The sequence below is a fragment of the Pelodiscus sinensis genome, chromosome 2 (assembly GCF_049634645.1).
Source record: "Pelodiscus sinensis isolate JC-2024 chromosome 2, ASM4963464v1, whole genome shotgun sequence".
NCBI classification, from domain to species: Eukaryota; Metazoa; Chordata; order Testudines; family Trionychidae; genus Pelodiscus; species Pelodiscus sinensis.
The window spans coordinates 30,893,954-30,920,457 of record NC_134712.1 but is presented as its reverse complement, the minus strand read 5'-3'; the positions used below and the strand labels follow the sequence as shown (position 1 = coordinate 30,920,457).

General features: G+C 45.3%; 1 long non-coding RNA gene across 1 annotated transcript in view; it reads left to right on the top strand.

Annotated features, from left to right (window-relative positions):
• Positions 1-13,876: 13,876 nt before the first annotated feature.
• Positions 13,877-26,504, top strand: part of LOC142826965 (uncharacterized) — a 40,958-nt gene continuing 28,330 nt past the window's right edge. The window contains exons 1-2 of the long non-coding RNA XR_012901264.1: positions 13,877-15,679; positions 17,147-17,191. This is a non-coding gene — a long non-coding RNA (uncharacterized LOC142826965). The remainder of the gene's footprint in view (positions 15,680-17,146; positions 17,192-26,504) is intronic.

Here is a 26,504-nt window from a genome sequence, read left to right as displayed (position 1 = left end):
TTGTCCTGGGGGGTTTTAGAGCTTATGTCAAACATATCACTTCCAAGAACAGTAATAGGCAACTGTGTTTCATATGATATACAAATTTGGGAATAGTCCTGACATTCTAGAGTTCTAAATTAGGAATTTTAGGAAACGTACTGCTGCTATCCCTTTGTATAATACCCCTTCCTTTTGTTAACAATGAAGACTTTTCATTCTTGTTGATATAGTGTTGTCTTAATATATTTTATGTTTCTGTCCTATAAATAGAGGGAATCACTGGGCTTTATTTGAATTGCATTGACTAAGTTAGCCATTGGGTTTCCATACCTCTGCACTTTAATTTCAAATTTGGATTTAATGATGCTTAATTCTGTATGCCGCTATGTGAGATGACCTCTTATCTGTGCCCTACCAAAAATATTATACTCCTTGGGGGATATGCATCTGTAACAAGATCCAGGACAATATGCATTTGCATCAGAGATAAGTTTTTGTTGGATTTGTGAAGGGGAATTATTGCATCCATTAAAAGAAGCCATGGCTTATTAATTTAAGAACACACTGCAAGATTCAACTTAATTCTTAACTTTTCTCACCATACTAAAAGCTATTTAAATATCTACCAACCAACCAAAGGACAAATAACGAGAGAGCGAGAAAGGCTGTATATTGGCCAGGAGGAAATGAGACTTGATTTGTCAGGGATACCCTGCAGGTAAAGGGAATTCCATAGAACCAAGGACCTATTGATCTCTCTCCTCTCTTAGGGCATATCTTCACTAGGCAATTATTTCAGAGTAACTTGCTTTGGGAGCTACTTTGAAATAATTTTGAAATTGCACATCCAGACTACAAGGCAGCATCGAAATAGCTCAGAATTATTTTGAGAGCTTGCATCCACACTGATTGGTGCCTGCATTAGATTTAAAGCCCCCAGAAGTGCACCAGGAGGGCGGACACTTCCTACGGCTGCTTGCTGAGGCTAGCTGAATATGTGCTTACAGCAGCTCCTCTCTTCAGTTATGTCTCACATGCTGCTCCTCCACTGCCTAATCCTTCTCAGGACACCAAACTCACACTGTGTGCTCTGGTTGCCCTTTTGGATGCAACAGCTCTGACATCATCGAGCTGGAGCTGCTGTAAAGCTGTGCTAGGCTCATAGGCCTCATGCTTTGCCACCATAGGCTTCCCCAACTGTGTGTGTGTGTGTGTGTGTGTGTGTGTGTGTGTGTGTGTGTGTGTGTGTGTGTGTGTGTGTGGGAGGGGGGCATAGATAGCACTCATATCTCCGTCCTGGCCCCCAACCACCATACCTGGGACTATATAAACAAAAAAGGGTACTTTTTTATGCTACTGCAGGGATGGTCCATGGCCATTAATGTCTGCTGGTCGGGGAAGGCGCACAACGCCCACAACTTCTGGAACTCCTCCTGCCTCTTCCAAAAGACGCACACTAGCACTCTTTTTCCCCAACTGCACCATCAGAGTTGAAGACCGGGACATGTCCGTGTACATCCTGGGCAACACAGCCTACCCTGTGCTCCCCTGGCTGATGAAGCTCTATACAGGCAGCAAGGACCCCAGCAAGGATCATTTCAATGTCAGGCTGAGAAGGTGTTGCATGGTGATGGAGTGTGCCTTTGGCTGCCTAAATGGGAGGTTCATGAGTCTCCTCACTTGCCTGGACCTCAGTGAGCAAAACATCCCCTATGTGGTGGCATGTTGTCTGCTCCACTACTTATGTGAGAGCAAGGGGGAGACCTACCTGCAGGGTGGAGGCCAGAGGCTGATTGGCTGGCCAGGGCTTATGAGCAGTTGGACACTAGCACTGTAGAGAGAGCACATTAGGGGGCCGTGCTCATCCACAAGGCCTTGAGAGACCATTTCATCCAAGGCCACTTGTGAGACTTTTCCCCAGACCTGCATTGCCCCTATGTGCCTTTGCTCCCCCACTTCTCCCCTACCCTCCCTTTGCCCCTTCTCTGCAGAGCAAATAAAGAGCCCTTTTTGTTTGGAAAACACAAATCTGTTTGTTTATGGGATATTCAACAGGCAAGGGACTAGGGAAAGAACCTGGAAGCGGGGAGGAGGGCTGCTCAGGGATGGGGCTGGGATTGGTCCCTGCCTCAAGTAGCTCAGGAGACTTTGGCTGCCCAAGAGGTCCCACTACCATGTGTTCAGGGGCCCTAGGGGCCCCTGGGGAGTCTTGGAGGGGAAGCTAGGAGTTCAGGGACTAGGGTTGCCAGGTGTACGGTTTTGAACTGGACAGTCCAGTATTTGAGCTTTCTGTTCAGGAAACAAATTGAGAAAATATAAATGTTCAGTATTTTCTAAATAAGATGTAATGTAGATTGTGATATAATGTCAGGTGTGTCTGGTATTTTTGTTAAAACCATCTGGCAACCCTAACAGGGGCAGAGACTTGGGAGAGCCAGGACTTCAGGGGTGGGAAACTGGGGGGAATTGGGGCGGGGAGGTGGCTGGTGGCCTGCTCCATCACAGAGATGAGGGAGAAGCATGTGGCCTCATGCTGGCATGCCAGTTCATCTCACATGGCCGCCTTCTTCTCCTGGTCAGCCTGGCGCTCCTGCTGGTTGGTGGCCTGCTTCTGGTGCTACTCATAAAACCCCCAGATGAGAGATTGGAAGCAGGCCATCTGGTCCCTCAGCAAGTCGTCTTGTATTTGCTTCCTCCAGCAGATCCCACAGAGTTGGGAAGATGGTATAGGAGGTGGTAGATGTGACAAACTCACAGAAGGCCCAGTTGTGAAGAAAAATGACAAGGGCAGTCATTCCAGGAGACATTGTGTACGAAGCCTCACCCTAATCTCTGAGCCAATACTAAAGCTCAGATGATGGTGATGTGCTTCGAGCAAGGCTAATTGTTGCCTATACAATGGACGCTTTCCAGCATGGGCACAGATGTCCCAGGGGAGCGCTGCAATACCCATGGATTGGGGACAAGTAGGCATGTGAAGACTGAGCAAGGCGCATGTGATCCCTTGCAACCCACCACCTGCCCCCGTGTGAGCATAGGGAAAGTGATGGAACTCAACTGAAGTGCCTTCACTGGGATTGCACAAGGCCTGGGAGACATCCAGGGTGGGGGTGGGGTTAGCTCCAGGATGAGGAGCAGCTACTGGCTGGCGGGCATGATGTCCTGTCTGGCTTGTTCCTTCTCCTCCTCGTCCTTGTCCACAACCCTGCCTTCATGGAGGATGACACTGAATGTATCCTTCCTGGACTCTGCGATAATTGTAGGGGTGGGGCATGACTGGCCCCCTTCCCAGGATGGCATCCAGCTGAACATAGTAGTGGCAGGTGTAAGAAGAAGCTCCAGAGCATCCTCTTTACTCCCTGGCCTTGCTGTAGGTCTGCCACAGCTCTTTGGTTTTCATGTGGATCTTGTCAAGGATCCACCTGTGTTCTTTTTCGGCCAAGCTGGCAGCCATCTGGCCATAGACATCTACATTCCTCCTCCTGGTGTGGAGATCATGGAGGTTGGTCTCCTCTCCCCCAGACCTCGATGAGGCCCACGATCTCCACACCAGTACAGGCTGATATCCTCTTTTGTCCCTGGCCAGGGGCATTTGAGGGTGCTGTGGGAGTGCTGGCAGCCATTGGGGGTGCAGAGGGAGCGCTGGGGTCACTCATGGCTCCAGTAATGAGTGCTGTGTAGCATGGGGCTGGCAAGGTTCTCCTCGTGCCACAAGCCCTTTCCCTCCTACCTGCTGCTTTAAACTCTGTAGGAGAAGGGGGGCACTGGAGATATCCGGAGTCTCCAGAGCAGCCACAAGTGCAGCTATGAGAGGCCTCTGGAGGCCAATCATTTTGAATTAGCAGCCACTGAGCATCCTCACTCACGCTATTTCAAAATAACAATTTTGAAATGAGCGTTATTCCTCAGGGAAAGCTGGAGTTGTTTTGAAATAACCAGCCCATTATTTTGAAATAACAGGCTTGGTAGTGTGGATGGTAGGGCTCTGGGACTCGTTTTGACCATCATTACTGTAGTATCTCAGCATCTTATACAGTAGTCTATTTCTCCTTACAAGAGCCCTGGGAGGTATGGAATAGAGTTTTCTGGAAAGCAGCAGTCACATTTCATGGACTATTTTGCTGTTCTAGATTTGGTTTTGCTCAATGTAGAATGAAATCAAGATCTTTCAAACATTTGGGGGGAAAATGAGAGAGCCTGACAGCCCACCACTACAGAATAGCCAAATGCTGCACCTTAGGACGTTAGCAGCTAGTGCATCAGACAATATCCCTTGCTTGCCCAATGAATACTTAATGATTTCTATGAAATTCATCTTCTCCTGAATTAGTTAGTGGAAAAAAAAAAAAAAAGAATAACCTGATAGCCCATTGGTTAGGGCATGGGCTGAAAAAAATATTTTACAGAAATATGTTGATTTTGACAACATTTCTGCAAAAACTTTTCAATCTGCTCCAGTAGGGCAATATTATTATCCTTATTTCATGGGTAGGGAAATGAGGCACAGAAATTAACCTGACTTGCCCATGAAGTCTGTAGAAAAGCCAGCCACAAATTGAGGCCAGATCTTGAGGCTAGTGCCTTGAACACAAGTTCATCCTCTATCTGAATATCTGTACAAAGTGAATACAAATGGGGAGCAAATGTGAAGGAAACAAGTTCATTTAAAAATGTGTTTGTAGAATATTGTTTGCATTATTTGCTTAGTTCTGCTTACAATAAAAGGACTCTGGGTGTCACTGTTGAAAGAACGTGTAGTTGGTAAATTTCTTGCAAATATATTGCCATTCAGTTGTCTTCATCAGTACATTATTGTAACGTTTCCAGTTAGAAGATGGTCTTACATTACATTCTGACCATTTATTTACGTGGTTTCTACCCGTTAGCATACCTTCGCTTTCAGAAGAACAGGTCAGCCCTGGAGAATTCTTTTTTGGCTTGCAGGTTGTGAAACTGGCTAGGTCTATACTACGGGGCTTTATCAGAAAAAGCAATTTGCGTAGCTTTTTCCGATCGCTTTTGCGGAAGAGGCTTTTCTGCCATTTGGTCCAGTCTAGATGGGACCAAATGGCGGAAAAACCTCCTCTTTCAGTGGAGCCCTTATGCCTCATGAAACGAGGTATACAGGGCTCCCCGAAAGAGCGTGTTTGCTCTTCTGTGGAAAAAAAGCAGAAGAGCAAACGCGTTCCTTGGGCGTGGCAGGGTTCCTGCGGGATACTGTTAGTATCCCACAAAAACCCCATAGCCTGTGATCTTATTGGCTTCTGATGAACACTGTTGCCAAGCAGAATACTCTGACAGAGAGGAATTAAAATCTCAGCAGATGCTCTAAGCTGCAATTTGAGATGGGCAGGAATCTGATCAGAATGACTTCTTAGAGAGAGCCTGGAATTAGCTATATAGTTGCAAGACTTATTGGTTATATGATAAGCCTACTTTAAATATTTATAGGCAAGAAATGGTGACAAATATTTTATTAAAGAAATCTAATGAAATTCTATAATGAGAAAAATGTGACAACAACAGCTAGGGAAATAGTTTAATCAGCACCATTATTTTCCAAATATTAATTAATAATGACAACTTTACTGTGCATATAGCATTTTATTTCCTTTAAATTAAAGTCAGCTGCACATTTTCTACTTATCAGTGCTTCTAAAATTTCAAGACTGCCTTTTAGGATATAAAAGCAAGAGAGAGATAAATATCCGCTTCAAAAAATTATCACTTCAGAGGCAGTAGTTTCTGATTATTTAAACTGTAGCACTTACATTTTATATAAAAGAAGAGATGTTATCTTTTATAATACTATTTTAAATGGCATTTCTTTCCATTTATTATTGGATGTGCATCACTTTGATTTTCACCTGCATTGTTTTTATTGACTTTTAGAAGTATTTAAACTTTGATTTAATTTCTGGGATAAAGCACAATTAAACATTACTCCCCACAATATGTTGCCTATAGAATGCACAAGCACACATATAACTATCAGTTTTTCATGTGGCCCTTAAAAATGTATGATTTTTTTTTTTGCATGTTTCACAAATTTGGTATATTTCTTAAAGACCCAGTTCTTGCTATCAAGTAATTGAGAGAATCTTGGCTTTTATCTCTTTATACATAAATAAATGTTTTCCTGTGGGATGACACAATGATGTCATCACATCACTCTGCATCCTGCCTGCCTCCTCCCACTACTTTCCCCATGCTTGGGAGCCGTGACTGCCACACTTCAGCCTCCCTCCTCCTCCCTTCCTGGTGCCTAGAGGGAGAGCACTGGGCCTGGTAAGGCCTTGGCCTGGCTCCCCTCCAGCTGGGGGTAGGGTGAGGGGCCTGGCAAGGCCTTGGCCCACCCCTCCCCGGTGGGCAGGAGGAGAAAGCCAGGGCTGGTGGTGATGGTGGAGGAGGAAGGGGGCAGAGCTGGGGCTGGTGGGGCTTCAGCCGAGCCTGGTGGCTGTGGGGGGAGACCCGGGGCTGGTATGGCTTCAGCCCTGTCTCACAGCCTGGGGGGGGGAGGGGAGGGAGAGAGGGATGGAGAGCATAGCACAGTCACACCTTGGCCTGACCCTCCCCAGTGGCCTGGGGGAGAGCTGGGGCTGCCTACCTGCAGAGAGAGGGGTTGGAGAGCATAGCACAGTCCCCTATCTTTTAAAAAAATGTTGTGTCTTGCCCTTTTAGTTATGGGGAACACTTTTAAAACATGAACCACAGAGGGTCAAAATCCAGAAGGGAAAAATTAGAAAGAATCCAACATTTCTTATTTTTTAATTGTCATGGCTTTTAAAGTTCATCTCATGATTTTTGGGAGTCAGTCATGATTTCAGAGTTAGCAGTATTGCTAGTAAAAGAAATAGACAAAGTCCTCAGTATCTGTTTCATTGTTCACTATTACTTGCCTGTAATTATTAAAGGAAATACTTGAATACGAACATAATATCTCTATTTGCTTAGTAATCTCATACAACTTTCAAATTTTTAAGGGCCACCACTCTCTCTGGTTAGCACCCAACCTAATCTCCGGTGTAACATATCCATAAAAATTCAATGGCTATAAAGAGGCTTGCTATTTGTGGAAAGTTATGATGGCATCTTTGCCAACTTAACAGTGGACCTAAATTCATTTGTAATGTAACTTCATTGTCTTCAAGGGAACAACATATAAGGGAAGAATTTTGACTCGTGTCACAAAGGCAAAACATGCTGGAAAAAAAAATCACAGCTTATTCAATTGGGAAGAGGAGGGAAGAGAGAGAACAACAAACAGCAGAAATTTCCCTTCTAACCCAAACAATGACAGGTCTTGAGGCTATATCATGAATTTGCAACAGCCAGTGAGGGTTGTAGATATTCTTTCAATTGGTACGTCTTACTGTTTCCTCTTGCTGGTTGGCAATCTGCTTCAAAGAATTGACACTGGTACACTTGAGGGTTAAGCTGCAGCTGTGATTCTTGACCTATGGGTAATATACACTTGTCTCCTGAGTGTTGTCAATTCTATCCACTCCCCCCCTCCACCTCACATTCCACTGCAATCGGCAAGATATACTGTTATTTATTATTTCGTATTTAACCACCAACTGCTGTAACAGCACACAGCTGTGTTATTGTTAGAAAAGGTAGCCTCTTAACTTTGTATTTCTTTAACTGAGTGAAAAGTGCCATGGCTATAGTATGACAGCAATGCTGCTGGACAGAGTAGCTTATGAGAGTCCAGCTGACGTTAGATGTCAAGACATGAATGATGAGAATTCTCAATAGAGCAGGTGGTATTTACACTGGTATTTTGGTATTTCCAAGACTCATGACTGTTCTTTATCCTTCACAGATACAGTAACTGGGGGACTTTATGGGCTAACTTTGATTAAAATTTACAAGAAAGAATTAGATTAAGATCTAATGTTGCCTCCTTTTAGGTGAGACACATGGGCTACGTCTAGACTGGCATGATTTTGCGGAAATACTTTTAATGGAAAAGTTTTTCCGTTAAAAGTATTTCCACAAAAGAGCGTCTAGATTGGCACGGATGCTTTTGCGCAAAAGCATCTGTGCCAATCTAGACGCGCTTTTGTGCAAGAAAGCTCTGATGGCCATTTTAGCCATCGGGCTTTCTTGCACAAAAAATTAAGATGCCTGTCTACACTGGCCCTTTTGCACAAGTGGGCTTATCCCTGAGTGGGAGCGGGAAAGTATTTATGGAAGAAGCACTGATTTTGTACATTACAAAGTCAGTGCTCTTGCGCAAATTCAAGCGGCCACTGTAGACAGCTGGCAAGTTTTTTGAATATTCTCAGACCAACAAGGCAACAAAAACACTGTATGCAATATTGAAAGTACTTGTCACATTGAAACGTGCACCTTTTCAGAGGCAAGAAAAAGTAGTAAATGATCATTTAGAAGCACATTTTTGAAGGTGCTTGAGGTTTTTGGTGTCTAGCATGAACCCCTTTGCTCTCACTGATGAGCATAAGAATTTGTTGGGTCAAATCTCTCCTGCCTAAGACCTCTGATGGGGTGTACAAATCCTACCATGGGCAATGAGGACTTGAGGAGCTGCTCTGGGCTCAGCCAGCCTACCCTGCTCCATCTATAGGAAATATTCCAACTGGAGAAGGAGTTAAAAGGCAGGCAAGAAGCTTATTTAGGGGCAGTCTAGGGAAGAGAGTGATCTTACAGAACAATTGCCAAAAGGAGGACTTGCTCTGGAGATAGTTGGAGAGGGAAGTATTCACTTCTCCTCCCCATATGGACTCAGTTTTGTTATTTCTCTTTTATTTTGTTTGGGGAAAAGCCGTAGGACAGTCCTAGCCCTGGCCCAGGAGGATGGGCAACACTATGGGAAGAGGCAGCTGCCACCTGAGCGAGAAGAAACTACCATATCTCCGGCAGCTGCCCTCTCAACACAAGGCACTTTCTGGCAATCTTCTTGCTGCCTTAAACCAGGTGGCAACTTTGGGACAATCTTGGGGAGAGGGTGATAGGAAATGGCTGCCTTACACAGTATTGGCAGTCAGATCACTGACAACACTGAAAGGTCCCTGGGTAAGAACCTAATGGAGTTGAGGGCCTGGGATTCCTTACTAACAGCCCCCTGTCCCTGCATATCATAAGGCCCATACCCTGACCACTAGGCCATGCCTAGTGCTGGTCATAAGAATACTCACAAATACGCAATAGAATAACTAGCATTAGAATTCAGGAAATCCTGGCTCCTTACTCTGTATGGGTATGTCTACATTGCAAAGTTAATTCAAAATAACGGCTGTTATTTTGAATTAACTTTAATAGCATGTATACATGCAAACCGCTATTTCAAAATTAATTTGAAATAGCGGAGCGCTTAATTCGAATTTGGTAAACCTCATTCTATGAGGAGTAATGCCAAATTCGAAATAGCTATTTCAAATTAAGTGCTGTGTAGACACTTAATTTGAAATAGGGGGCCTCCAGCCCTTCTCAGGGAGCCATGCTGGCCACTCTGGGCATAACCAGGAAAACTTACTCTGCTCTCCCCCAGCCCCAGAGCCATTAAAGGGGTAGACCCTGGCCACAGTGCCTGTGCCAGCTCCAAGCCTGCCAGCCCAGAGCCAGCAGTGGCCACTCTGACCCAGTGGCCCCAAAACATGAGCCAGCAAGCCACTGTCAGCCAGCCCTCCATCACTCCCCAGGAGCAGTCTGCCAGCTCGCAGGAGCCTGACAGGGGCTGGAGAAGGTGGGTGCCTTCCTGGTCCAGGGTGGAGATCATGGACCTTATTCAGGTTTGGGGAGGATGCCCCCAATGCCCATGATCTCTGCGCTAGATGGAGGAATGCAGCCATCTATGGCAGGATAGCTGCAAGCCTGGCTACCAAATGTAATCCCAGGAGCAGGTTTGCATGAAAATCAAGTTGGTCCGGTGAGACCCCCAACCCTGAGCTTCCCCTCCCCCCTTTTCCCCTTGCTTCCCCCTTCCAGCTCCCTCTTCCCAGCTTTCCCCCTCCTCTCTCCCACCCTCTCTCTTCTTCTCTCCCATCTCCTTTTCCCAATCTCTGTAGAGGTTCACCCCCCCCCCCAGTTTTGTTCAATGAACCCAGTTCCTATTTTTGAACACGTGTCTTTTGTTTGACATCAGGAAGGGGGGCTAGGAAGTGGTAAGTGGAAGGACGTGAGGGAGGAATGGGGTATGAGTCCCCAGTGGGGAGGACCAGGGTGGCTCTGTGGGTTCCTCATGGTGGATGCTCTCCTGCAGGGCCTCCTGTATCCTGACAGCCCCCCAGATGGCAGCCTGCAGCCAGGGGTGGCCCTAGACAGGGTGCCAGTTGCTGGCAGCTAAAGCAAACCATGCAATTGGCATCCCCATCTCCAAACCCCTCAATGACATTGCACCACTATTTGGTGCCCCATTTAACTTGGTGCCCTAGGAAACTGCCTAGTTCGCCTATATGGCTGGTCCACCCCTGCTTGCAGCAAGTGCATCCGGGCTGATGGCAACGACCCCACGAGATTCACTGGCGTGCCCAGGGGCAGCTCTGGCTCCATGTGGCAGAGTGCTGTGGTGTCCTGAGTGTGGGCACCCATTGCACTCCAAGACAGGATGACTTTGCTGTCCCTCATTGAGGTAGACAAGCAAGCGGGGATCCCTGAGAACTGTCTGTCCGGGGTGGGGGTAGGGTCCCTTTAAGCATGGAGCTCAGTTAGCCTCAGGTAGCAGCCCCACATACTAAGTCCTAACCTGATGCCCTGCTGGCACTGGTTCCAGCCAGCCTTAACTTCAGTTCAGGGTCCCTCAGTGTGGACGTGCTATTTCAAAATAGGTTTTGTGTGTAGATGCGTTAATTTGAATTAGCTTAATTCGAATTAACTATTTTGAATTAAGTTAACTCAAAATAATGCTGTAGTGTAGACACACCCTATGTTCCGAGCCTACTGCTCCTCAGGCGTTGATGCTACTTAGCATCTCAGATTAATAAGATCACAGCGCAAGCTTCTGTGACTGGTGATCAAAACACTATTGTGCAACACTGGCAGAAAATGTCCTTCAACTCACTGAGACCCTTTTGGAAGAGAAAGTCCTAGGCAACAAGCAGGCTCAACAACAAAAACTAGAGGAAGCAGCAGCCTAAGAAGAAGCCTGACCAGTGTTAGTGCCAATGACTTTAGCAGTGGCACAGGGCTGCAGCAGTAGGAACTCCTGCATTCTCAATGGTAATCTGCTCGCTTTCTTGTTCTGGAACCGATAGAGGGATTTGTTCCTGAGGGAACAACAGTTAGCTAAGAATTTACCTAAGAAGGAAAGGGTAGTAGAATGGGAAATCTTAGATGTTATGAGAAGTGCTGAAGGATGGGGCACAGACTGCAGGGGGGAGTGCACCTCTTGGCCTGGGAGCATGGAGAATGGGTAGAAGAGTGCAGAGAAGGGTTTGGGGAGTCAGAGGAAGAGTCCCAAATTGAACATTTAAGGGATGTGGGGGATGGCATACTTAAGTTTTGCAAGGGATGGCAGATTGGCTTGAGTGGCTTCTGCATGCAGCTGCCATTTGCCCCCTTTCCTAAATCTTTAACAAACATAGTAAATGAGCTGTTCCCCAGCCCTGGTCCCCTGCTGAAGTAAGTGGCCCGGTTTGCCATGTGTGGTTGTAAGGGCAGAAAAGAGCATGGAGACCCTTTGCTGCAACCCTGCTCCTGAGCAGCAGTGCTGGGTGAGTGTGTGAGGCAGGATGGGAGAAGCCCCTGCATTGTGGCTCAGTCTCTAGGAGAAGATGGCGGCAGTGGAAGTCCCAGTACCCTCTGAACCTGTCCCTGGAAGAAGCCACAGGGCAGTGGGGAAAGCCCCCAGCACTTCCCATCCCTGTCCCCAGCAGAAGCTGGCAAAGGGCCATCAGCCCCTGTATTTGGCAGAACATGGCAGCAGGGGAAGCCTCTTCATCTGAATGTACTTTCTGGCAGGAGCGCTAGGCAGAAGGAATGGGAGAGGATCCTGCTCCCCAGCCCTGGTCCCCTTCTGAAGCACAGAGGTACCAGGGGAAGCCACAGCACCTAGATCCGCCACTGCAGCCCTAGTACTGGAGGTTCCCTCACTACCTATCTCAGCCTCAGGGCTGAGGTGTTCTCACTCCCTGCTGTGGTGGGAGGCAGAGCTTCTGTGGTCTTGGGGCCACAGTGAGGGGGGCAAACAGGAGAGGACCCTGGGTGAAATGGGATGGGGAGAAGGGGCAGGAAGGGCTGGAGTTATGGAGGGGGAGGAATGGGAGTGGGACCAGAGGTAGAAAGGCTGGGAAGGGGGCTCAGGCCTAGGGCCAAGGAAACCTTAAGCTGCCTCTAATTTAGCACAAAAATAAGTCTATATGGTCACTATTTGATTGGCAGTTTTGTGAAAGCAATAGAAAGGCCTTTTCATTGCATGGCTTAAACTGCTGATGACCTGAAAGTGCCCCAAAATAACAATGGAAACAAATTTCAAAAATACCAAGTGACACTGGGAATCAAAAAGATTTCACTCCTAGGTTCCTAAAGCTCCAACCCTGTGGAGGCTTAGGCCTGCTAATTCCATCTCATGGCTTTCACTTTAACAGTAATTAATTTCCTATAATTTCCAACTGGAAACAGGATCTTTTGAATGTAATTGCCACTATAACCCTATTGCTGACTTTACAGCTAGTAAGACAGCTTGGTGTCTGAAGATGGAAAATGAGCTGTTGAAAGAACAAGTTGCAGTGTGTTTGCTACAGAAGGACTTGCCAGAACTCCTAGAAAGTCTCTTAGTTTCTTTGCATGTGCAGGCAAAGAGATGATGAGCTAGAGTGGGGAAAATCCCACTCTGGCTAGCACAGGCCTTGCTTTTGTTCCGAGCTTATCCCTAAAATAGGTTAATCCTTAAAGCTGCTTTTGCAGCTCATATTTCCCCTTCTGTTTTTCTTTCTCTTTTCTGTTTTTCTTTCTCTTTTCTCTTCCTTTCCTGCTTAATTCCTCCTTTTTCTTATTGCTGGTTTGTTAGGAATGCAACCTAACAATTGTGACACAAAATCTGTACTTCTCCAGGTTCCCATCTGTACAGAACTGCTGACAGGATTTTTTTTTCTGGTACCAGGAGAAAAGGAGTTGGGCAAGCTCAGCACAAATTATCAGCTATTTCTAATTAGTGCCTAGAGGCCCCAATCAAAACTGGAGCCTTACTGTCAGCAGTAGTTGCATTAGTGGAGCTCAAAATAAAACCCAGCTCTCCTGGGTTCCAGTTTGGGAGCTATCTGCTGCCTCTCATGTATAAAATGTATCACTTTAAAACAATGTAAACAAAAGGAATAAAAATGTGAGTCAGTGAGAAATTGTTCCCTTTAAAGACATACAGTGTAAATCTAGGTAGGTAGATTGTTCAGGGAAAAAAACAAAGATAATAGTCTTCTTTGATATCTCAGGGTACGTCTAGACTACAGGGTTTTGTCGACAGAAGTTTTGTCGACAGATACTGTCGACAAAGCTTCTGTCGACAAAGAGCATCTAGACACATTCAGTTCTGTCGACAAAGCAAGCTGCTTTGTCGACAAAAGCCTGTAGTCTAGACGTACCTTTAGATGCAATAACACCTTCTGTCGACAGAACTCTGTCGACAAAAGGCGTTATGCCTCGTAAAATGAGGTTTACCAGGGTTGACAAAACTGCTGAGTTCTGTCGACGTTATGTCGACAGAACTCAGTGGTAGTGTAGACGCAGGTATAGTTTTGTCAACAAAACTCCACTTTTGTCGACAAAACTCTGTAGTCTAGACACACCCTCAGTTGTGGCTCATGTATGCCATGCTCCAAGCACACCTGCCTCTTCTTGTTCAGCTTCATCTGCATTCTGGGCAAAGCTGATTATGACAACACAGATAAAGCCTAGTAGATGTGTACACAGAATTAACGGTGCGTCTACACAGATGGGCAAAATTCGAATTATGACATGTAACTTCAGCTACATCAATTGCGTAGCTGAAGTCAAAATAGCTTTATGTGGTTTTTGGTTCTGTCTACACAGGAAGTCGAAGGAAGAACACTCTTCCTTCGACTTCCCTTACTCCTCGTGAAATGAGGGTTACCAGAGTTGGAATAAAGTCCTCCAGCTCACTATTTCAAAATAATGGCTTGCTGTGTAGATGTGCTTTTTGTTATTTCAGAATAACATAAGTTATTCCGAAATAATGCTGCTGTGTAGATATAACCTAAGTGATTTCTGCTTTTCAGATATGACAGCTATGCATTTTAAAGGGACAAGGGAGGTGAGGTAACATCTTTTATTGGACCAGGTTCGGTTGGTGGAAGATAAAACACTGAAAAATGAATTTTAAAGACACTTTCATGAGGGCTAGCAATTATTTCACACACCCCTCCCCCCATATTTTACTAATTTTTTGATAGGCAGTTGATGTGGGAAATCACAAGTTAATTTACTCAGTTATACAGCAACCAGTATATTTGCTATGTTTAACCTACACAGGTACATCTATATTCTTAGATCATTACAGCATTTTAAAAGGTTACTTCCCTGCTATGCAGGCTGTGCTTAAATAGAGCTGCTGACTTCAGAGCCAGCATAGATGGCTTCTTTTAGATGAATAAATAAATTACTTCTGGAGTCAGGGTGATGTCAAGTTTATTCCAAATTCTTCTGTGAGTAGAGAGTTGGATATAATTGAGAGATCAGCAGTCATAAGGGTAATGAGGTCACACCATCTAGGTTTACTATAACATTCGTAAGACATCAAGTCTGTTCCTGACATGGCACGTTCAGCTAACATATGCTGGTAACTATAGCTTCCCTGTACCAATTGGTTTGGAAACCTGAAACCATCTTTAGGCAGCCTTCAGCTTGCTGTTTGACATGGCTAGATGACATACCATGCCCTTACATGTGAAACCATTTAGGTGACCTTCCTTAAAATTAATTCCAAACCTGTCTGTCAAGGAGCAAGATTTACTAATGGAATTGTTCCTTTTTAAATCAGGAGAGGTTACAGTCCATGCAAAAAGGTTATCAAAGAAAGTGCAAGTAGCTAATTAGTGGATTCATTTATTTATTCTCCCATTTAGTTATACTACCTGGCTGTGCCCCCTGCTCGGTGCGCATGTGAACCCCCCTCTCATGAGGGATAGGCAACCCTGGCTTTCTCCCACCCCGTCCACCAGGGAGGGCTGGACTGCGGACGCACCAGTCTGGGTCTTTTCTCCCTTCCTCCTCTTCCTTCCCCCACCATCACGAGCCCCTTCTCCCTCCTCTGCCACACCAGCCCAGGGCCCTTCTCCTTCCCCTGTCACACCAGCCCAGTCTCCCTTCTCCCCCTTCCCTTTGACGCATTAGCCAGGGTTCTTTCTCCCTTCCTCCCCACAAGCCAGGGTTTTCCCCCCCCACCAGCCCAGGCCCTTTGTCTCCCTCCCCCAACCCTAACTCTCCCCTCTGCCAGCCACGGCTTGCACCAGGCTCAGTTCTAACCCTGGCAGACAGGGAGGAGCAGGGGTGTCCGCCCGCTTGCTCCATGTGGGGCACAGTGAGGCACAGGTAGTTCATGTGCATGTGGTGCTCTGCGGCACTGCAGCCTACTGAGGTGGGGAAAGCAGCAGTGCAGGGGGCCACTGTCCTGACCTCTCCATTGTGCAGTCCCCCCTGTGCTGTTCACTGCCTCAGGTCTGCCAACAGAACCCAGGGCTGCCTGTCCGCCCGCCGGGAGCTGAAGGGAAACAGCTGACAGGTCAGTGCAGCTGGCTCCCCTGGGTGACTTGGGGGTGCTTTGGCAGCCACAGTAAGTGCAGCTGCTGGGGAGGGGTGAGTCTGAGTGGGCAGCTGGACTCCGGGTGGGTGGGCATTGCGCTCTGGCTCCCAAGAGCTTGGCGGCACGGGAGCCCCCAAGAGCCCACATAAACCAGGATGGGAGCTCTACTCCTACTGCCTGTCCCCAGGACGCCGTCCCAAGCATTGTACCCTGCTCTTCCCAGCCCTGGGCTGTCAGCTGCGATGTGGGATTTGCCAGTAGTGTGCCACATTTCTCGGTGTTGAAAGCCCTGTGGGGTGGGGATGGAGGAGGGGAGCAGGGGCTTGGTTTAAAATAGCAATTCCAAGTGGAGAGGGGAAGCAGTGAGGTTAGGCTCAAGTTGGGAGAGGGGCCAAGGGGGAAAGAGGGAGGCAGGACACAGAGTGACCTGGTGGTATCACTCTGTTGTCCTGCAGGAAAAACTTTTAAAATATATAGAGAGAGATTCAGCTTCTGTGAAATACTTTATTCATGGAACTAGAAACATTAGTGAAAAGAAAGACTTTTATTTGATCTTTCAGTCCTTCAGTCTCTCAGTGCCCACCTGCAAAATGGGGACAAAATCACTCCGTCACTTCACAAGTGTTTTGTTAGTTTGAATTAATGTTTGTGTAGTACTTGCATGTTATAGTGATAAGACCTACAGAAAAGAACATGAAGGAATGAATAATTCTGTCTTCAGAGCATAATTAGAATAGGTTGCAGTGAAGATATGGAGCTACATATTGAAAGTGAGGATGAAATAAAATATTCAGTAACTGCTCCCTGTGCACTGAATAAAGCAGGGTCCTGTGGAAAAAATAGTATATGATCATGTAATTAAAGACACTGTCATAATTAATATACATAAGGGGGGACATATTGACAGGCAACCTTAATTCTGTCTTTTTCTAACTTTTAGAGCTCGTCTAGATTACATTCTTCTGTCAAGAGAGGGATGTAAATGAGCCGGATCGAAAGTGCAAATGAAGTGCGGATTTAAATATCCTGTGATTCATTTGCATATTCATGTCCAATTGCTGTTTTGAAAGAGGGTATTTTGAAAGTGAAACCACAGTCTGGATGCGGTTCTTAAAAAAAAAAAAAAAAAAAAAACCCCACCCTTTTTCGGAAGAACACATACTCCTCATTTTTTCAGGCATGCAGGTTCTTTCAAAAAAGGTGTTTTTTTTTTTTTTTTTTTTAAAGAACCATGTCTAGACTGTGGTTTCACTTTTGAAATACCCTTTTTTGAAACAACGATTGGACACGAAAATGCAAATGAAGCGTGGGATATTTAAATCCGCACTTCATTTGCACTTTTGATCCTGCTCATTTATATCCCTCTTCTGACAGAGGGATGTAATAAAATGTTCTGGTGGCACAATTCCTCCACAACACACTTTTTGGAGTGTTTTTATTTTTCAGAACTGAATCAGGCAGACTAACAAGTCGGACAAATTCTAAATGCAGGTGAGTGTTACTTTAAAGAAGGCAATACATCAGTGGGTTCAGGCTATATTTTACAACTGGTTTTAAACTTATTGTATATTGTCTGTAAAGATGAAATGGAATTTACTTTTTTTGTTGTACCTCAATGGCTCCTTCTTATCTGTCTTTCCATCTCATGAGATGCTTATCCTAATTGTTCTTTAGTACTCTTGTGAATACGTTTAATTGCTTCCAAGAGGTCTATAAAGAAAATAGTAATTGAAGTCAGAGTGTGTGTTTAAAATGATGCCTTAAGCTTTGAAGCATTTCACTGGAATCTTAAGGTAAGATGCAAAGGTTAAGCATCAACAGATTTCTTACTTCCATTTTACTCCAGGGGAAAATGATCCCGAAGCCCTGCCAATGCACACTGCTATATTAAAAAAAAATGAGCAACATGTCTGGCAATGACAGATTAATTTATGGGAGTTCCAGCCCAAAATTGTGAATCAAACCCTTGTATTTCCTGACTGATGTAAGAGTCATGAATGACTAGTGCCACTCATGACAACAAAATAGCCTATGTTTCATTCAGGGAAGGAATCTTCTCCTCCTTCATCAATCATGCAACAATTCAATCAACACTGAAAAACCCATCCTGGGTACATTAGTTCTAATGAACAACCTCTGAGTTCATTGATTCCTGAGCCAGGTCATAGAGAAGTTCAAGGCTGATTGCAAGTATGTCTTATTAAAGCTAACATACTAGACCTGGTACAGTTAGGATTCGGGTCAGGATATTGCTTTAATGGAACTGATGGATAATCCCTTTGTCAAAGGATAGTAGACAGACATTAGTCACACCTTCTAAATCTCTCTGCAGTGTTTGACACTGTTGACTATGAGATGTTACTGTTCCACCTGAGGGTATGTCTACACTGCCACCCTAGTTCGAACTAGGCTGGCTAATGTAGGCATTCGGACTTGCAAATGAAGCCCAGGATTTAAATATCCTGGGCTTTATTTACATGTTCACGGGTGCCGCCATTTTTAAATGCCCTGTAGTTCGAACTCCCCACCCGCAGCTACACGCGGCATGGACTAGGTAGTTTGAATTAAAGATCCTAATTCGAACTACCATTACTCCTCCTGCAATGAGGATCCTGGGCTTCATTTGCAAGTTCGAATGCCTACATTAGCCAGCCTAGTTCGAACTAGGGTGGCAGTGTAGACATACTCTTAGAGAGGCTGGGCAGTCCAGAGAAATACACTAAAATACTTTATCCTGCCTTGAGGAATGGATCCAGTGAGAAATTATGGGAAACTGAACCTCTGCCACTAGTCCCATAAGGATCAATTCTCTCTCTGGTCCTATTCAGCATCTACATGTAGCCTTTAGGTAAATTGGTCAGATGATAGGAAATCAATATTGTAGCATGTTTCTTCCAGGATAATAGAGAGAGAAAATGGGTATGATATATTTTACTGGACCAACTTCAGTTGGTGAAAGAGACAAGCTTTTCAAGGATACAAAGAGCTCTGTCCAACATAAGTTGTTCTAATCAAAGATAGAACCTCACCTACCTAGTCTCTCTAGTGTCAGTGATATGCAGATGATACACAGCTCTACCTATCCTTCACCACATACAACCACAGTCTTAGCACCAAGAGAGCCCAGTTCTTCAGTGAGATCAGCTGAGAAGAGTTGGATGAAACTAAACTCAGATAACACAGAGGTGATGCTGTTATACAGAAGAAAAAATTGTGTTTATAGCCGCAGTGCTGTTGTCTTTGGCGGCAGGTACACATCAACAGTTCTTTGGTTCAGACTATTTTTGGATTCCCCTCTTACATAGCAGCATCTACAAATAATGCTTTCAACCATCCCTACTTGTCTACAAAAATCCAGCCCAACCTGGTGGATGATGACCTGGCCTCAGTTATACATGCCTTTGTTATCTCCTACCTGCATTACAGCAGTGTGATATACCTGGAAATAGAGCCTTGAGCCCCTAAGAAACACCCACTTTTACATAACTTAGTAGCTCATCTCCTCTGCAATACAAGTTACTGGGAGCACATCCACAACTACTCTGTTCTTATAGAACATTGAGCCAAGTTCAATATCCTTCTCTTCAAGGCACTCAATGGTATGGACCCAACATAGAATTATAGAACACTAGAACTGGAAGAGACCTTGAAAGGTCATCAAATCCAATCCCCTGTCCTCATGGCAGGACCAAGCACCATCTGCATCATCCCTGACAGATGTCTATACAACCTGCTCTTAAATATCTCCAGAGGTGGAGATTCTACAGACTCCCTAGGCAATTTATTCCAGTGCTTATCCACCCTGACAACTAGGAATTTTTCCCTAATGTCCAACCTAAACTTCCCTTGTTGCAATTTAAGCCCATTGCTTCTTCTCCTATCATCAGAGATTCAACAGAACATTTTTTCTCCTTCCTTCTTTTAACACATTTTAGATGCTTGAAAACTGCTTTCATGTTCCCTCTCGGTCTTCTCTTTTCTAAATGAAACATACCCAATTATTTCAGTCTTTCCTCATAGGTCATGTTTTCTAGACTTTTTAAATAATTTTTTATGCTCTTCTGTAGACCTTCTCTAATTTCTCCACATCTCTCATGAAATGCGGTGCCCAGAACTGGACACAAAACTCCAGCTGAGGCCTCATCAGTGCAGAGTAAAGCAGAAGAATTACTTCTTGTGTCCTGCTCTCACCATTCCTATTAATGCATCCCAGAATCATGTTTGCTTTTTTCCCCCAACAGTGTCATGGTATTGACTCATATTTAAATTGTGGTCCACTATGACCACTGGATTCCTTTCTGCAGTATTCCTTCCTAGACACCCACTTCCCATTTTGTATGTATGAAACTGATTGTTCTCTGTAAGTGAAGTACTTTACAGGCAGTCCCCGGGTTACACGGATCCAACTTACATCGGATCCCTACTTACAAACGGGGTGAGGCAACCCCGCACTAGCTGCTTCCCCCCAGCTGACCAGGGAGATGCGAAGCTAGCGCCCCCCCTCCCCAGCAGACCAGGAAGATGCAGAGCAGCTTTTCTCAGCAGACACCTCAGCTTGAGAATAAAGGACTGAGGGAAGTGAGGTGTGGGAGAATAAAACTGAGCTCTGGAGAAATGTTTGGCTAGAGTTTCCCCTACAATATGTACCAGTTCCGACTTACATACAAATTCAACTTAAGAACAAACCTACAGTCCCTATCTTGTACGTAACCCGGGGACTGCCTGTACATTTGTCCATATTGAACCTCATCCTATTTACCTTAGACCATTTCTCCAGTTTGTCCACATCATTTTGAATGATTGCCCTGTCCTCCAAAGCACTTGCAATCCCTCCCAGCTTGGTACTGTCTGCAAACTTTATGTGTGTACTGGCAGTCCCCGAGTTACGTGGATCCTACTTATGTCAGATCCGCAGTTACGAACGGGGTTTTTCTCGCCCCGGAGGACGGGAGCGGCGGGACGCCCAGATGCGCCGCGGTCCCGCCGCTCGCGTCCTCTGGGGCGAGAAAAGCTGCTCCGCGTCTCCCAAAGCCGCGGAGCACGCGGGCAATGGGACAGCCCAGACGCGCCGTGGCTGTCCCACTGCCGGCATCCTCCGAGGCTTTGCTCCCCGTCTCCCTGGTCTGCTGGGGGGGGGCCCCCAGCAGCCCAGAGAGATGCGGAGCAAAGCCGCGGAGGACCCGGGCAGTGGGACCGCGGTGCGTCTTGGTCCGCCGCCCGCGTCTCCCTGGTCTGCTGGGGGAAGGGGCACAGCTAGTGCGCCCCCCCCCCAGCAGACCAGGTTTTTCTCCGGACGCCTGTGGTAGAGCAGCTGGGGCGCTGCCAGTTGGTCCCACAGTGCTGCTCTGGGTGCTACTGGACCAACCCGGCAGCACCCCAGCTGCTCTGCCCCAGGCGTCCTGATTCAGCCGCTGCTGGTCAGTTTCAGCAGCGGCTGAATCAGGACGCCTGGGGCAGAGCAGCTGGGGTGCTGCTGGGTTGGTCCAGTAGCACCGAGGAGCGGCGCTACTGGACCAACCCAGCAGCACCCCAGCTGCCCTGCCCCAGGCGTCCCCAAGTCAGCCACTACTGAAACTGACCAGCGCTGACTACAGGAAGCCCGAGGCAGAGTTACTCTGTCCCGGGCTTCCTCGAATCAGCCGCTGGTCAGTTTCAGCAGCAGCTGAATCTGGATGCCAGTTCCGACTTACATACAGATTCAACTTAAGAACAAACCTACAGTCCCTATCTTGTACGTAACCCGGGGACTGCCTGTACTCTCTATGTCATTATGTAAATCATTGATTAAGATGTTGAACCGAACTGTTCCCAAAACTGATCCCTGATGAACCCCACTTGTTATGCCCTTCTAGCATGACTTTGAACCATTAATAATTACTCTCAGAGAGTGGTCAGCTAAACAGTTATGCACCCACCTTATAGTAGCCTCATCTATCTTGTATTTCGCTAGTTTATTAATGAGACGGTAATGTAAGATTGTATCATATGCTTTACTGAAATCAAGGTATATCATGTCTACTGCCTCTCCCTTATCAACAAGGCTTATTATCTTATCAAAGAAAGCTATCAGGTTGGTTAGACATAATTTGAATACATGCTGACTGTTACTTATTAACCTATTATATTCCAGATGTTTGCACGGGGATTTCTTAATTATTTGCTCCATTATTTTTCTTGGCACAGAAGTTAAGCTGACTGGTCTGTAGTTTCCTGGGTTGTCCTTATTTCCCTTTTTATAAATGCGCACTATATTTGCCCTTTTCCAGTCTTCTGGAATCTCTTTCCATTTTCCATTTCTTTTCAAAGATGATAGCTAGAGGCTCAGATACCTCCTCTATCAGCTCCTTGAGTATTCTAGGATGCATTTCATCAGACCCTATTTACATGAAGGCATCTAATTTTTCTAAGTAATTTTTAACTTGTTCTTTTCTTATTGTCACTTATGTACCTACCCAGTTTTCACCGGCATTCACTATGTTAGATGTCCAATCGCTACTAACCTTCTTGGTGAATACTGATACAAAGAAGTTAGTAAGCTCCTCTGATGTTTCCACTTTTTCTGTTACTGTTTTTCCCTCTCCACTGAGCAGTGGGCTTTCCCTGTCCTTGGTCTTCCTCTTGCTTCTAATATATGTGTAGAATGTTTTCTTGTTACCCTTTATGTCTCTAGCTAGATTGAGCTCATTTTGCCTCTAGATACTTATTTGTTTTGATTCACCCATATTCAAACTTTTGAATGAAGCACAGAAAGGAAGACAATGATCGACAGCTTCACAACTCTGACAAAATAGAATGTTTTACCATCACGATAAAATTTGTGTGGGAGAGCTTTTTGTGGGACTAACCTCAAATGGAATCAAACTCTATAAGAACTAAGGACTGTCACATAAATCCCTTTTTTTTTCTGCTCCAAGTGCAAACGACACTTCTTTGACCTGCCTTCCCTAATATAAACATAGAACAGGATGTACATTTTAAGAGAAGCCAAACAAAATAGTCAGTGCAACCCAGGGTTTCTTGATTAACGTCAATGGGATTGTTCCAATTAACCGTGTTATGCAATTAAGAGCAGAATTTCACCCACCAACTAAGGATTTAACCCATTTTTTTAAAAAAGTGGAAAGCCTCTATGCCTCCCTGCTAGAAAAGGCAGCAGAGACAGTTGCACTGTAGGCAGAGGCTTAGTAATAGTGACCATGAAATTAGACCCAGAGTCAGATTTGAGTACAGTCACGTTACTTTCATGGTATTTGCATCTGCTCTGTCATAGACATAGCTAAAGCTTGTGGATTGGAACATGATGCTATTGCTTCCTTGGCAGTGGCACAGATTCCAGAATTACTAGCACCAGCTGCAGTCTATACATTCTGTTCCTTACCATGTTGAAGGAATATAAGTGTTATGGAGTAGGACACAGATAAATCCACACCCATGCTAACAGTATTTCTTAAACTGGTTCCTGCAGATCCCCAGGTAACTCCACGGGGTCTGCAGCTCTCACTAAACAGCTCCTCCTCCTCCCAGGGCTCAGGCAGGCTCCCTCCCTTCCCTGGTTCTGTGTGCCTCCCAGAAGCAGCTGCCAGGACCCTACAGCCCCAAGGAACATTGGTGGCCAGGGAGGCTCCACATGCTGTCATTACCTGAGTGCAGGCTCTGCAGCTGCCCAAGGACAGGAACTGAAACTGTGGGAGGAGCAGGGGCTAGAGCATGAATGGGCAAACTATGGCCCCTGGGCTGTGTCCACTTGGTCCTCACTGCTGGGTGACAGTGTTTGGGGGCTTGCCCCACTCCAGTTGGAGAGCAGGGTTGGGGGCTTGTCCATTCCACATGGCTCCTGGAAGCAGGGGCCACCAGAGGGCTCCACATGCTGCTTCAACCCCATGCGCCAACTCTATAGACCAGTTAGTTTAACTTCTGGGCCAGGGAAGATAGTGGAGCAAATAATTAAGGAAATCCTCTGCAAACACTTGGAAGGTGGCAAGGTGATACGGAACAGCCAGCATGGATTTGTAAAGAACAAATCATGTCAAACCAATCTGATAGCTTTCTTTGATAGGATAAAGAGTCTTGTGGATAAGGGAGAAGCGGTGGATGTGGTATACCTAGGCTTTAGTAAGGTATTAGATACGGTCTCGCACGATATTCTTATCAATAAACTAGGCAAATACAACTTAGATGGGGCTACTATAAGGTGGGTGCATAACTGGCTGGATAACCGTACTCAGAGAGTAGTTATTAATGGTTCACAATCCTGCTAGAAAGGTATAACAAGTGGGGTTCCGCAGGGTCTGTTTTGGGACCAGCTCTGTTCAATATGTTCATCAATGATTTAGATATTGGCATAGAAAGTATGCTTATAAAGTTTGCAGATGATACCAAGCTGGGAGGGGTTGCGACTGCTCTGGAGGATAGGGTCATAATTCAAAATGATCTGGACAAATTGGAGAAATGGTCTGAGGTAAACAGAATGAAGTTTAATAAAGACAAATGCAAAGTACTCCACTTAGGAAAGAACAATCAATTTCACATATACAGAATGGGAAGCGACTGTCTAGGAAGGAGTACGACAGAAAGGGATCTAGGGGTTATAGTGGACCACAAGCTGAATATGAGCCAGCAGTGTAATGCTGTTGCAAAAAAAAGCAAACATGATTCTGGGATGCATTAACAGTATGTTGTGAGCAAGACACGAGAAGTCATTCTTCCGCTCTACTCTGCATTGGTTAGGCCTCAGTTGAGTACTGTGTCCAATTCTGGGCACTGCATTTCAAGAAAGATGTAGAGAAATTGGAGGGGGTCCAGAGAAGAGCAACAAGAATGATTAAAGGTCTTGAGAACATGACCTATGAAGGAAGGCTGAAAGAATTGGGTTTGTTAGTTTAGAAAAGAGAAGATTCAGGGGGAACATGATAGCAGTTTTCAGGTATCTAAAAGGGTGTCACAAGGAGGAGGGAGAAAACTTGTTCATCTTGGCCTCTGAGGATAGAACAAGAAGCAATGGGCTTAAAGTGCAGCAAGGGAGATTTAGGTTGGACATTAGGAAAAACTTCCTAACTGTCAGCGTAGTCAAACACTGGAATAAATTGCCCAGGGAGGTTGTGGAATCTCTATCTCTGGAGCTATTTAAGAGTAGGTTAGATAAATGTCTATCAGGGATGGTCTAGACAGTATTTGGTCCTGCCATGAGGGCAGGGGACTGGACTCGATGACCTCTCGAGGTCCCTTCCAGTCCTAGTATTCTATGATTCTATGATTAGCCAGGAACTGCTGATGATGAGAGCTACAGGGGCAGTGTCTGCGAAGAGGCTGTGTGTAGATTTGCCTGGCTGCACCTCCATGGAGGAACTTGAGGGGGAACGTTGTTGCTGCTTCTGGCAGCTGCTTGAGGTAAGCACTGCCTGGAGTCTGCACCTCTGACATCCCCCATGCTCCCATTTCCTGCCATGGCCCTGATCTCCCTCCTTCCTTCCAAAACCTTTGATAAAAGCCCAGAACACTCTCCTATGCACCAAATCCCTCATTTCTGCTCACTCCAAGGCCTGTATGCCCAGCCAGAGCCCACACTCCCACCTGCATCTCAATCCCAATTTTGCGAACATTCAGGCCTGCTATACAATTTCCCTCAGGCCAAATGTGACACTAAGGACAAAAAGCTGACAAACCTCAGGGCTAGAGACAGAGCTAGTCTGGGGGTACAGGGGGAATGAGAGCAAAGATGGGCTGGGGCTGGGTCCAGGTTGAGGAGCAGAGCTGGGTCCAGGACTGGGACTGGGGCCAGGAGTCAGAGTTTTTGACCAAGAATGGGAGGTCTTTTGATTGGGATGCTAGACATCTCTTTTCCAGCACAGGAGAGAAAATGAGGCCCAGAATGGAAACAGACATGACTAATTCCAGGTCCCAGAATGGTACACTGCAGCCTTAAACAGCGTTTTAGAGTGTGCCGTACAGTGTGTAAAACTTAAATCATTGGTGATTGCGTGAGTGAGAACACACTGATGTTGCAATCTTTGTACAAAGATAGCAGGTTGCATTTGTGATGTGTGAGGCTGTTATATATAGGTCTCATAACTTGTATATTTAGATTTTGGGTGATAATTTTCCCTGCATATTATATATTTCACTAAACAAAAAGCTACTAAACCCCAATGAATTAAGCCTTAAAATGAAAACTCTTTACCATTTTCTCCATGAATCCATTTGTGCTTTAAAACAGACTACCACTGTTGATGTTAACTCCACAAGGAAATTTTTTTCATCTTGATAACATCTTTCAAGGAAATGCATTTTATTCCCAGTTGTTAACGGACTATTTATGTACCCAGAATTCTAAAGACTACCAGAATTACAAAATTGTATAGAAGTTGGAAAGTGGAATTTCACTTACTCAGTAATGGAAGATGTTTCAATCAAACTGAGAGTAAATATAATACAGATATTACTAGAATGCTAATAATTTGACTAGGAATGATTTCCCAGTGGTATCACATGAGTGGACATTCATTTGCAGTGAAACTTGACTTTAGGTTACAACAAGCACTAAGGGCCAAACTGCCCTACCAAGGGTTCAGAAATCTTAATTAAAATCAAACTGCTTGAAGGTGCTTGCAGTGTATACTGACATACTGTCCTGCCAGTGCTTCCTTGCAGAACTGATTGAAAAGCCCATTTGGTTTCTCCCTCTCCCACTCCACAAAATTCAAATGAGAAATTATCATTTGAAAATTTTGCAACATAACACATTACATGTTTTTTTGATTTTTTTGAAAATTAATTTTTTTATTTTTGTTTTTTCCCTTTCACTCTC